We start from the raw sequence: 8911 nt of genomic DNA on the forward strand, positions 1-8911 counted from the left end.
CGTCCCTCACATTGGACCCAACCACGCTGGCCCACCCGACCCACATATATTCTTTCCTATCCGCTCCCCAGACCAAACCCTTGCCACTACACTCTCCTGCCCTCCACTCCACTCCATCCCACCACCAAGCCCTCGGTCGACGATCTCAGCCTTCTCCTCAAACTCGGCGTGCGAGGGAGCGGGCACGGGAGACGGCGGCGGCCGTCGCGGTGGTGGACATTGGTGAGGCAGAGTCGCATTCTCCGGCGCCCCGTATGGTGTACGGCCAACCCGCGCGGTGCAACCGCGTCGTGGTGGACGTCAGCGGCTTTCCCATGACGGATCCAACATCGACCTCGCGTCGACCGACACCGTCAGGGTTCAGACTCCGACGAGTAGGACATGGGAGACGACGACGCCTTGAGTCCCATGAGCCGACCTGTGTCCCATGTCCTACCCTACCTCGTCGGCGACCTTAGCAACACTCTGAGGGGCACAGCCAACCGCTAGACATGGCCACGGCGGAGCCAGGCTAGCCCCGCTTAGAGAAGGTTTTACGTTGCATGTAATAATATGGATTTGAGATTTCGTAACTGAGATATCCATGTGTGGAACCGATTATTTGAGGTGTGACCGGTCACTATACACGGACACGCACAAACGCGTCCGCGAGCGTTTAAGGGATCAGATTTGCTGTATCCGGCTATAGATGCTCTAAGGCACCTCATGCGACATTATCCACTTTTTCTTTTGATTTTAAAAAATGATTCACTATTAGAGAAAATATGTTCACAAATTTGAAAGATGGTAGAAAAAAAGAAAAAGGAAAGCAAAAAGAGAAGAAAGAAAATAAGAAAAGAAAGAAAAGAGGAAAAACATAAAAAAAGACAAAATAACGTAAAGGAAAAAGGGAAATAAAAAAGAAAAAGAAAGAAAACATCAGAAGAAAAAAAATCAATTTAGGGAAGGTTTTTTTTTCGAGATTATTTTCTGTATAGAAGGTTTAGAACATGGAAGGTTCTGGACCTTCCCAAAATCAGTGGGGAAGGAATCCGCAATGGGCCAGTTCATGATTGGACCGTACACTTGGATGGTGATGTGAAGGTTGAATTGAAAGGGCAAAACTGAAAAAAGCTTCTAACGGTAGAATAGACCACATATTATATCTGGTCATGGGCAGCCCGGCCCAGACGGCTTGACGTAACCCGGCCCGGCCCAAAAATTCTGGGCCGGGCTGAGCCCGAGCGTGCCATCAGGCCGGGCTCGGGCCTGGAAATCGAGCCCAATGGGCAGATCAGGCTGGGCTCGGGCTTGCGAAAACATGATTTTAGTTGTAGTCGGACCGAGTTGTGTCGTGCTTTTTGGGCTCCGGCCTGATTTAGTAGGTCCAACGGTCAGGCCGGGCCAGGTTTGGGCCTGGGTTTTTCGCATCGGTTTTTTTTGCCCGGCCCGAGATATGCCCAGGTATACCACAGACCAGTGTGAACCTTCTAAAAAAAACAGACCAGTGTGAAGGCTCGATTTGTAATTGTCCCTTCTATCTAGCGGCGGCCGCCTTTACGGCCACGCCGTAGACTCCGCCTTCTTCCGAGCCATCGAGCGGCTCTTTCTCTACCGGCATCGAGCGCTTCCAATCGCCGCTGCTCTCCCCTGCATCAGCGATCGAGGTCCTCTTCCCCTTGGCCTTCGTCCTCCCCTGCATCGGCCGCCGTCGGGTACCCCATCCCCGACTGTCGTCCCCACCCCGCAAACAGAAGGTAGCCCCTACCCCGCGCCCCCGCCCCCCCAGCAATGTTCCTTTTATTACACCTTTTATGGATGCATGCATATGAATGGTAGGCTGGTGCAGCATATGTATGGGAGTATGTAAGAACTTCATGCTTCTCTGTTATAAATACGATGGATGATGGCGTGTCATAAGATGCAAATGCTTTGATGGGAGGATAGCAAGTTTCTATTTTTTGGGGCTAAGTTAATTGTAAATCTATCGATCGGTTTGGAGCCTGTCTGTATTTGATGATCATTTGCACTTAGCGATAAACAAGATCTACAACGAAAACAAATAAACCATGATTAATCAGGACTTTAACATCATGTTCAACATACAGGGAGCTTTGGGATTTCAGCCACCAGCCTCCCCAAAAGCAAGTTCCAACCCAGAAAAAGAGGGCATTGTTGCTACGCAAGTTCACATGGCAGCTGCAACTGGCTATGACGGCCCAAATGATGAGCAGTTGCATGCGTATGCGGACCTACCATTCTATGGGAGCAATCTGGCGGAGGTTTTTGCCGTGCGTATCCCCGATGCAGCCGCCTCCTCCCAAGGAAAGAGACTCCCGCCCTGTGGCATGGTCTGTATTGCTGGCGCATATTCATCTCAGTCTGCTGTGGTCTGCAAGGAGCCACCATGACGACCCCGTCACCCCACAACGTTGCGATTGGCAGGTGCAGATTCTTACCAATTATCCACTGTACCGATCAACTCCATTTCAATCTTGATTCTTTTTTGTTTAGGGTTGAAGAAGAAATTGTATTATGCCACAAGAAAGATTTCTGCAACTCAAATTGTGGAATGGCATCACTGAAATAATCCAACTGCATATATAAACTTGGGCAAGTATTATTGTTTTATTTTTCTTGTGAAGAAACTAGCAATGAATATAGTAGTTCGCAAAGTAGACCATATCTGCATGTCCATGTTTAAGTGAAATATCAGTAGCCGGCGAGTGGGGATTATTGTTATCCACTCTGTTTGCTTGTTACTTCCTTAGACAAATGTTCGAGACTAAAATTGCATGTTTAGAAACCATGAAAGGTGCACTATCATATCTGTTGGTGCAGGCTTTCTTTCTTCCAGTGTGTTCAAAGTATCTCTTATCAGGAAACTATACTGCTGAAGTAAATATAGTGTCATGAAGATAGCACATTGTTGAAAATGAATCATGATGTTAAAAGAAGGTACATCTCCTTCAAAACACTATATGCTGTAATGTGCAAATTCTCGATTGACTGAGAGCTAGCCATCTCTTTCTTTATTTACTCATCATTAGATCGCCTTGAAACTCGCCAGCTCCTGTGCCGAGCTACTCATTGTGCTCTGGCAACAGGGTGTAGTGGCATGGCCAGTGGCTTCCTGGAGGTGCAACAGGGCGGTGGGCAAAGCTGGCTGGTAGGCTGGTTAGGAGGATGATGTTAGCATGCGATGGGACATGATGGTGGATCTGGCTTCGAAGCTGGTGGTGGCGACGAGAGATGAGACAACAGTAGGCGAAGTGGAAGCGAGGTAGGGCCAGGGAAGTGCACGTTGCCACATGGCTTGGTGGGTTAGTAGCGGTGCATTTGGTCTGGAAGGAAGGGCGATGCCGGATGTGTTGTGTGCGCTACACACTTCTCATGCAATCTTCATATCCACTAGCAAAGTTCACAAAATTTTCTGGGAAGAAGTACATAGATTTCAAAACTACTATATATTTGTTTAATTTGCCAGCTCGAATACATATTTATTTTGAGATTAAGAATAAGAAAATTCTGACAATTTCAGTTCTGAAAATTAGTTACAAATTTCTACCGCTGACATTTGATCTTGCAACTGCCAGCACAAGTTTGGAATTACATTTCCCTAAAAAATAAATGACAAAATTGACGAGTTTTGCTGCTGGATATTTGTTTGGAAGTAGTACATAGATTTCAAAACACTGCATGGAAGATATTAGAGGGCGCAATTAAGGTTCAATGCTGGTACTACCAAAATTTATGATTTCTAAATTTTATTAGTAATCAGAAATCAACTCGGCCATCAAGTGCTAATTAGCCAACAGAATCTTGTAGTTTCATCCGAGATGTCAACATTCCTGAACCCACCTAAGTATTTCGAATTTCTGAACTTGACAATTTCAATGAAATTTGAATCCTGCATGTAATACCTCCCTGGAGATAAAGTTTGGATGAGTTCTAACACTAGATGAGGGGTGAATCTGACCATGGTATTAAGAGCTTAACGGCTCTGGGTAGTTGACTGCTTGTTAGGAGCTCCCAATCTATATACAGGGGTAACCATCCATCGTACCAGGCACTGCTTCGTTCCTTAGTCTGCAAAGCTAGTTATAAAGAGGACATGCTGGCTCTAAGTATATTCCTTGATTTATCCTGTTAATATGTGCAGAGAGTATTACAAACTTATTACTACCGTCGTGTGTTGATAATAGAAGAAAGAAAGCCTTTTGCCCTCAGCAACTGCTTTGCCAAGGAGAGATGATAAAGTTTTTGCAAAACAGTTGAGAACTCGAACGTCCATCTGGACTGGCTTCACTAGTAAATGGAACTAGAGAATACCCCGTGCGCTGCTGCGGGAATCAATTGCAATATATTTCAGTGATTTGATTGCTGAAGCTTCCATAGTTGAATTAATAATGTATGAACTAAAGCTAAAAAATATTATATATTGTATCTGATTATTGTGTTGTCAGAAAATATTTTGAATATAAGTGGCATAAGGTAATGAAAAACTTTTTTTCTTGCATGTTGAGTGGACCTTTGATGAGGTGACATGTGTGGTGAGGTGAAAGGTGTGCATGAGATCAACTAATAATGAAAAACTTTTTCCCATGCATGTAGTGGTGGGTCTTTGATGAGGTGGCATGTGTGCATGTTGAGATAAATAGGATAGTGGGGATCAACTTCTTATGTATATAGGATGGGCGTAGTATATATTTGCTTAGTTAATCAGGTTTACATCTATTGAGACATAGTGTGGTACCTTTAATGAGGCAAATGTCAATCACTTCTATTTTCTATGGAACAGGGCAATCTTGTGCTAACTGGTGCTGGAAGAGCCATCTCAGCAGATGGACCTGTCGGGTTCCGCATCCATCTTGATGACAACAGTCAAGATAGCTCTATTGAAGAAACCTGGAAGAAGAGTGTGCTTTTATACCGGGAGGACCCCACATTCGACAGGCCGTTATTAGATATTGCCAATACTCCTTATGGTCCCGTGGAGGTGACCTATGCCATCCTGAGCCAGGGAGTTGAATGCAAAGTTGCTGTGAGGCTTACTCATCGCGATGTAAAGATCCTATCAGCCTTTTTGGAAGAATTGTTGCTCGCAGCGAGCTGTTTGATATTGGCTGCGTGCTTTTCTACAACGAAGATGTGAAGGGCATATGTGCACGATCAGGAGAGCTGATTCCCTTAGCTAGACATCTGCTTGCGGTGCCATTGTACAAGGCACTGGTAATTGAATTAGATCTGCACTCTGATTGTGGTGATGAGATTATGAGGGGAACACTAGAGTTTCATGCCTTGCCCGAATGTGATCAAACAGCGCGTCTTATCAGCAAGAGTGGTACTCAAATCGAAGTGAAGATCTTCATTTCACAGTACTTTAGGTAGTGTGTTCGTTGCTCAGCCGGGTCACTTTAACAAAATATGATCAAGACTCTGGATGCCTGTCTGCCCAGTCCCTTGTGTTGTACTACTACACAAGCTTCTTCGACTCTCGTATTACTTCCATTATCATGCCAAATGTAAAATGTTTGCAAAGTGACAGTATCCTGTGGCCTAATGTTAATATATGATCTGTTGAAATTGTAAGTTCATGTTGGTTTTCAAGGAGCTGTGCTAGTGTTTTTTACTACTGCTGTCTCAACAAAGCAGTGACCTGACCTTTGTGTAGAATTTTGTTAGTTTGCTGGGCCAGATATTGGGTTCGAATTGTTGTTCTTGGTTAAACCTGGTAGAAATCGTGATGAATAAGAATTTCTACATGCCTTTGGTACAAGAACTGACCTCACAAAGGCTCAGCTCAACGTCGTTGCTCAAAGTAGAAGCCAGGATGGCAGAGTAGGTGCGAGGGCTGCTGGTGGCGAGGCACCGGGCGCGCGCCATGGTCACCGATACCAGCTTCTGGGCCGCAAGGCCACTGGGCGCGCGCCATGGTCGCCGGCACGAGCTTCTGGGCTGCAAGCCATCGGCGATGGCTAGGCCCGAGCCGTTCTTCGTGTCAGCTGAGCAGCCCAGCTGACCAATTACAGAAACATGCACTGATTTTAGAGCAAAGTAGAGACTCAGAGCTTGAAACGTACAGTACATATCATCGCTCATGTCTCAGTACAGGCAGAGGTTGATCACGCATAAGACCGAAGTCAGTAAACAACTTACCAACAGGCCACCAAGGCATGAAAGTTCAGTCAGACTACTAGTTACTAAGAGCAACTCTAGCAGACCCCTCAAATCGCGCCAACCTGCAAAATTCAGGGAGTATATGGGCTCGGCCCAATTTTCTGGCCAGAGCAGAGCCCGTAATACATTTTACGGTGGCCCACAACCCCCCCCCCCCCCCCCCCCCCCCGAAGCAGTATATGTACAGGTCGAAACCCTATCCCCCCGCCGCCGTGTTCCTCCGCAATTCCCCAATCCCACCTCCCATTTGTCGCCGCCGGTGAGCCCAATCCCGCCGCCGAACACCACCATGTGGAGCTCCGGCGGGAGGGACGACCCCGAGCGCCAGCGCTGTGTCCGGGCGGACGGCGCGAGGAAGCGCGTGGCGCGGAAGTACACGAACTAGGGCCTCGAGCTGCCGCAGTCGCTCCTCCGCCGTGAGACGGAGGAGTACGACCTCCACCACGGGCCGATCTCCTTCTCTGCCACGGGCGGCTCGGGGAGGGGGGGGGGGGAGTCCCAGCGCGTTGCTCCTCACTCCGGTGAAAAGGAAGCCGGAGGATCTCCCCGTCCTCCGCGTGGTGAAGCACGAGCTCGATGCGCCGCCAGTGCTGCGGGGCGGCGGAGTCATCGGGCCGGAGGATTTCCTCCCTCCGGCCGAGGCGGACACACACAATGCCCGGGAGGAGGAGGAGCAGCGCCGGCGAACCCTTGCCAAACTCGACGACATCCTCCTCAAGCAGGGGCTCGCGAAGGAGAAGGAATTCCTCGACAGCGAGGACGCGAGGCGCCGCGAGAAGAAGGCGCATGACGACATCTACGACGACTAAAGATGTCCGCCGCCATAGCGTTGCCACCATACCCGGATGGCTCCGGTGAGCCTAATTTTGGCTTTAGGGTTACGGTGGCCATCGCCTATCCTCATCTAATTAGTGTAATTTGTAGTGTATGTATGAACTATGTATGCTGATCACTATGGAACAAGTTCTATTTCTCCCGCGAAGTCTTGAATTCAAATTTTACAGTTTTGTTTACGGTTTTTGATCTTTCGCGGAGGTTTTTGGCCCGTATCCGAGGCAGCGAGCGGACTGTAAACTGAGTTTATAGGTCCGTATTTTGAGGGGTCTGCTAGAGTTGTTTCAAGTAGAACTATAAAATCGTCTTATATATGTTAGTGTACAGAGGTAGTATTGTATCCATCTGGATTTTGGACTGCTATAAATAGTACTAGAGTACCAGCGTTCTCTTATCGCCCACCCATCACAGCAAGCAGTTGCCTCTCGCTGATCGATGCACACAGACAAGAAGCACACAGCACTGACCATGCTGGGCAAAAACACCACGTCTTTCCATGTCTTCCTCGTGGCGCTGCTGCTCTCATGCAGTTCCATGAGCAGCGCAGCACGGCACCCAGCTGCCCAAGAAGGAGTACCCACCACACCCGACCGTCCCAGAGCTGCCAAAGCCTGAACTCCCGTCGCACCCTACTATGCCCTAGCTACCGAAGCCTGAACTGCCGCACCCTGCTGTGCCCAAGGTGCCAAAAGAGCCCAAAGTGCCACACGCCATGGTGCTAAAGTAGTCTGCAGTCCCGGACCCGTCATGCCGGAGGTGTCAAAGCCCGAACTGCCGCCACACCCTACCATGCCCGAGCTCCCGAAGCCTAAACTACCGCATCCTGCTGTGCCAATGGAGCTTCAAGTGCCGCACCCTGTCGTGCCAGAGGTACCAAAGGAGCACGTACTGCCGCACTCGGTCATACCGGAGATACCAATGGAGCCTCAAGTGTCACACCTCGTTGTGTCAGAGCCTCAGAGGTGCCAAAGGAGCACGAGCTACCGCCCCCCTGCCATGCCAGAGTTGCCGAAGCATGAAATGCCACACCATTCCGTGCCAAAGTAGCCGTGCCTCACCCTGAGGTACCGGAGTTGCCTAAAGAGCCCAAGTTACCACACCCAGCTGTGCTAGATGGCCCGAAGCAGGAAATGCCGCCGTTCGCCAAAGCCGAGCTGCCGCGGAAGCTTGAGCCGTGATCGGATTACCCGCATCCGTGCATCGCACCCATTATCTAAGTATTGAAATATCTACTATACATGTGGGTGAGTGTTTGATTGTTTTTTTAAGGAGTGAACTGGGTGATTGTTATAGATGCAATGTGTGTTGTACATGTCGTCCGAGAGATTGCATGGAAGTTCCTGATTGGAGCGTTATGTCTAGATGGTGTTGGCGTGTTGCATATATTTGCACATGAATAAATATGTTTCATGTTGGGAGGATTTATATCGGGTTTGTTAAGACTTTTTAAGTTTTCGCTACATTAATTATGCTCTTCGGACAATTAAGTTGCTCGTGTTTTGTATTGGTAGAGACGTCCTGAGAGCCCAAGTTTGGTCGGAAAGCATAAGATAACGAAGTCTCTAACCAAAAGTAAGTTTTCCCTATGGCTTGCTCATCTCGATAGATGCTGGACAGCGGAGCGTCTTGCTAACCGAGGTCTACTGCACCCGCCAGATGCGTGCTATGCGACCAAGATACCGAAAAAGTCCACCACCTCCTGGTTGGTTGTGTGTTCTCCTGGCAAGTTTGGCACCAGGTTATGTCATGCTGCCATTTCACCTCCATGCCGTAGGCTGGGACTTCGATCGCCTCTCTACGAATGGTGGGCTGCGGCGACGGCGTCCTTCCCTCCCCGCCTGCGTAAGGGCTTCACTTCCATTATCCCTCTCTACACCTGGATGACATGGAAGCATAGGAACACATATCTTCGACGACA

At 48.6% G+C, this 8911-nt stretch overlaps 2 pseudogenes; both read left to right on the forward strand.

Moving 5' to 3' along the window:
• The first annotated feature begins 2171 nt into the window (after positions 1 to 2171).
• LOC123164329 (60 kDa jasmonate-induced protein-like) lies at positions 2172 to 5370 on the forward strand (annotated as a pseudogene).
• A 2091-nt stretch (positions 5371 to 7461) lies between these two features.
• On the forward strand, positions 7462 to 8171 carry LOC123171282 (protein PELPK1-like; annotated as a pseudogene).
• Positions 8172 to 8911: the final 740 nt, after the last annotated feature.

The sequence above is a fragment of the Triticum aestivum genome, chromosome 7D (genome assembly GCF_018294505.1).
Source record: "Triticum aestivum cultivar Chinese Spring chromosome 7D, IWGSC CS RefSeq v2.1, whole genome shotgun sequence".
NCBI lineage: Eukaryota > Viridiplantae > Streptophyta > Magnoliopsida > Poales > Poaceae > Triticum > Triticum aestivum.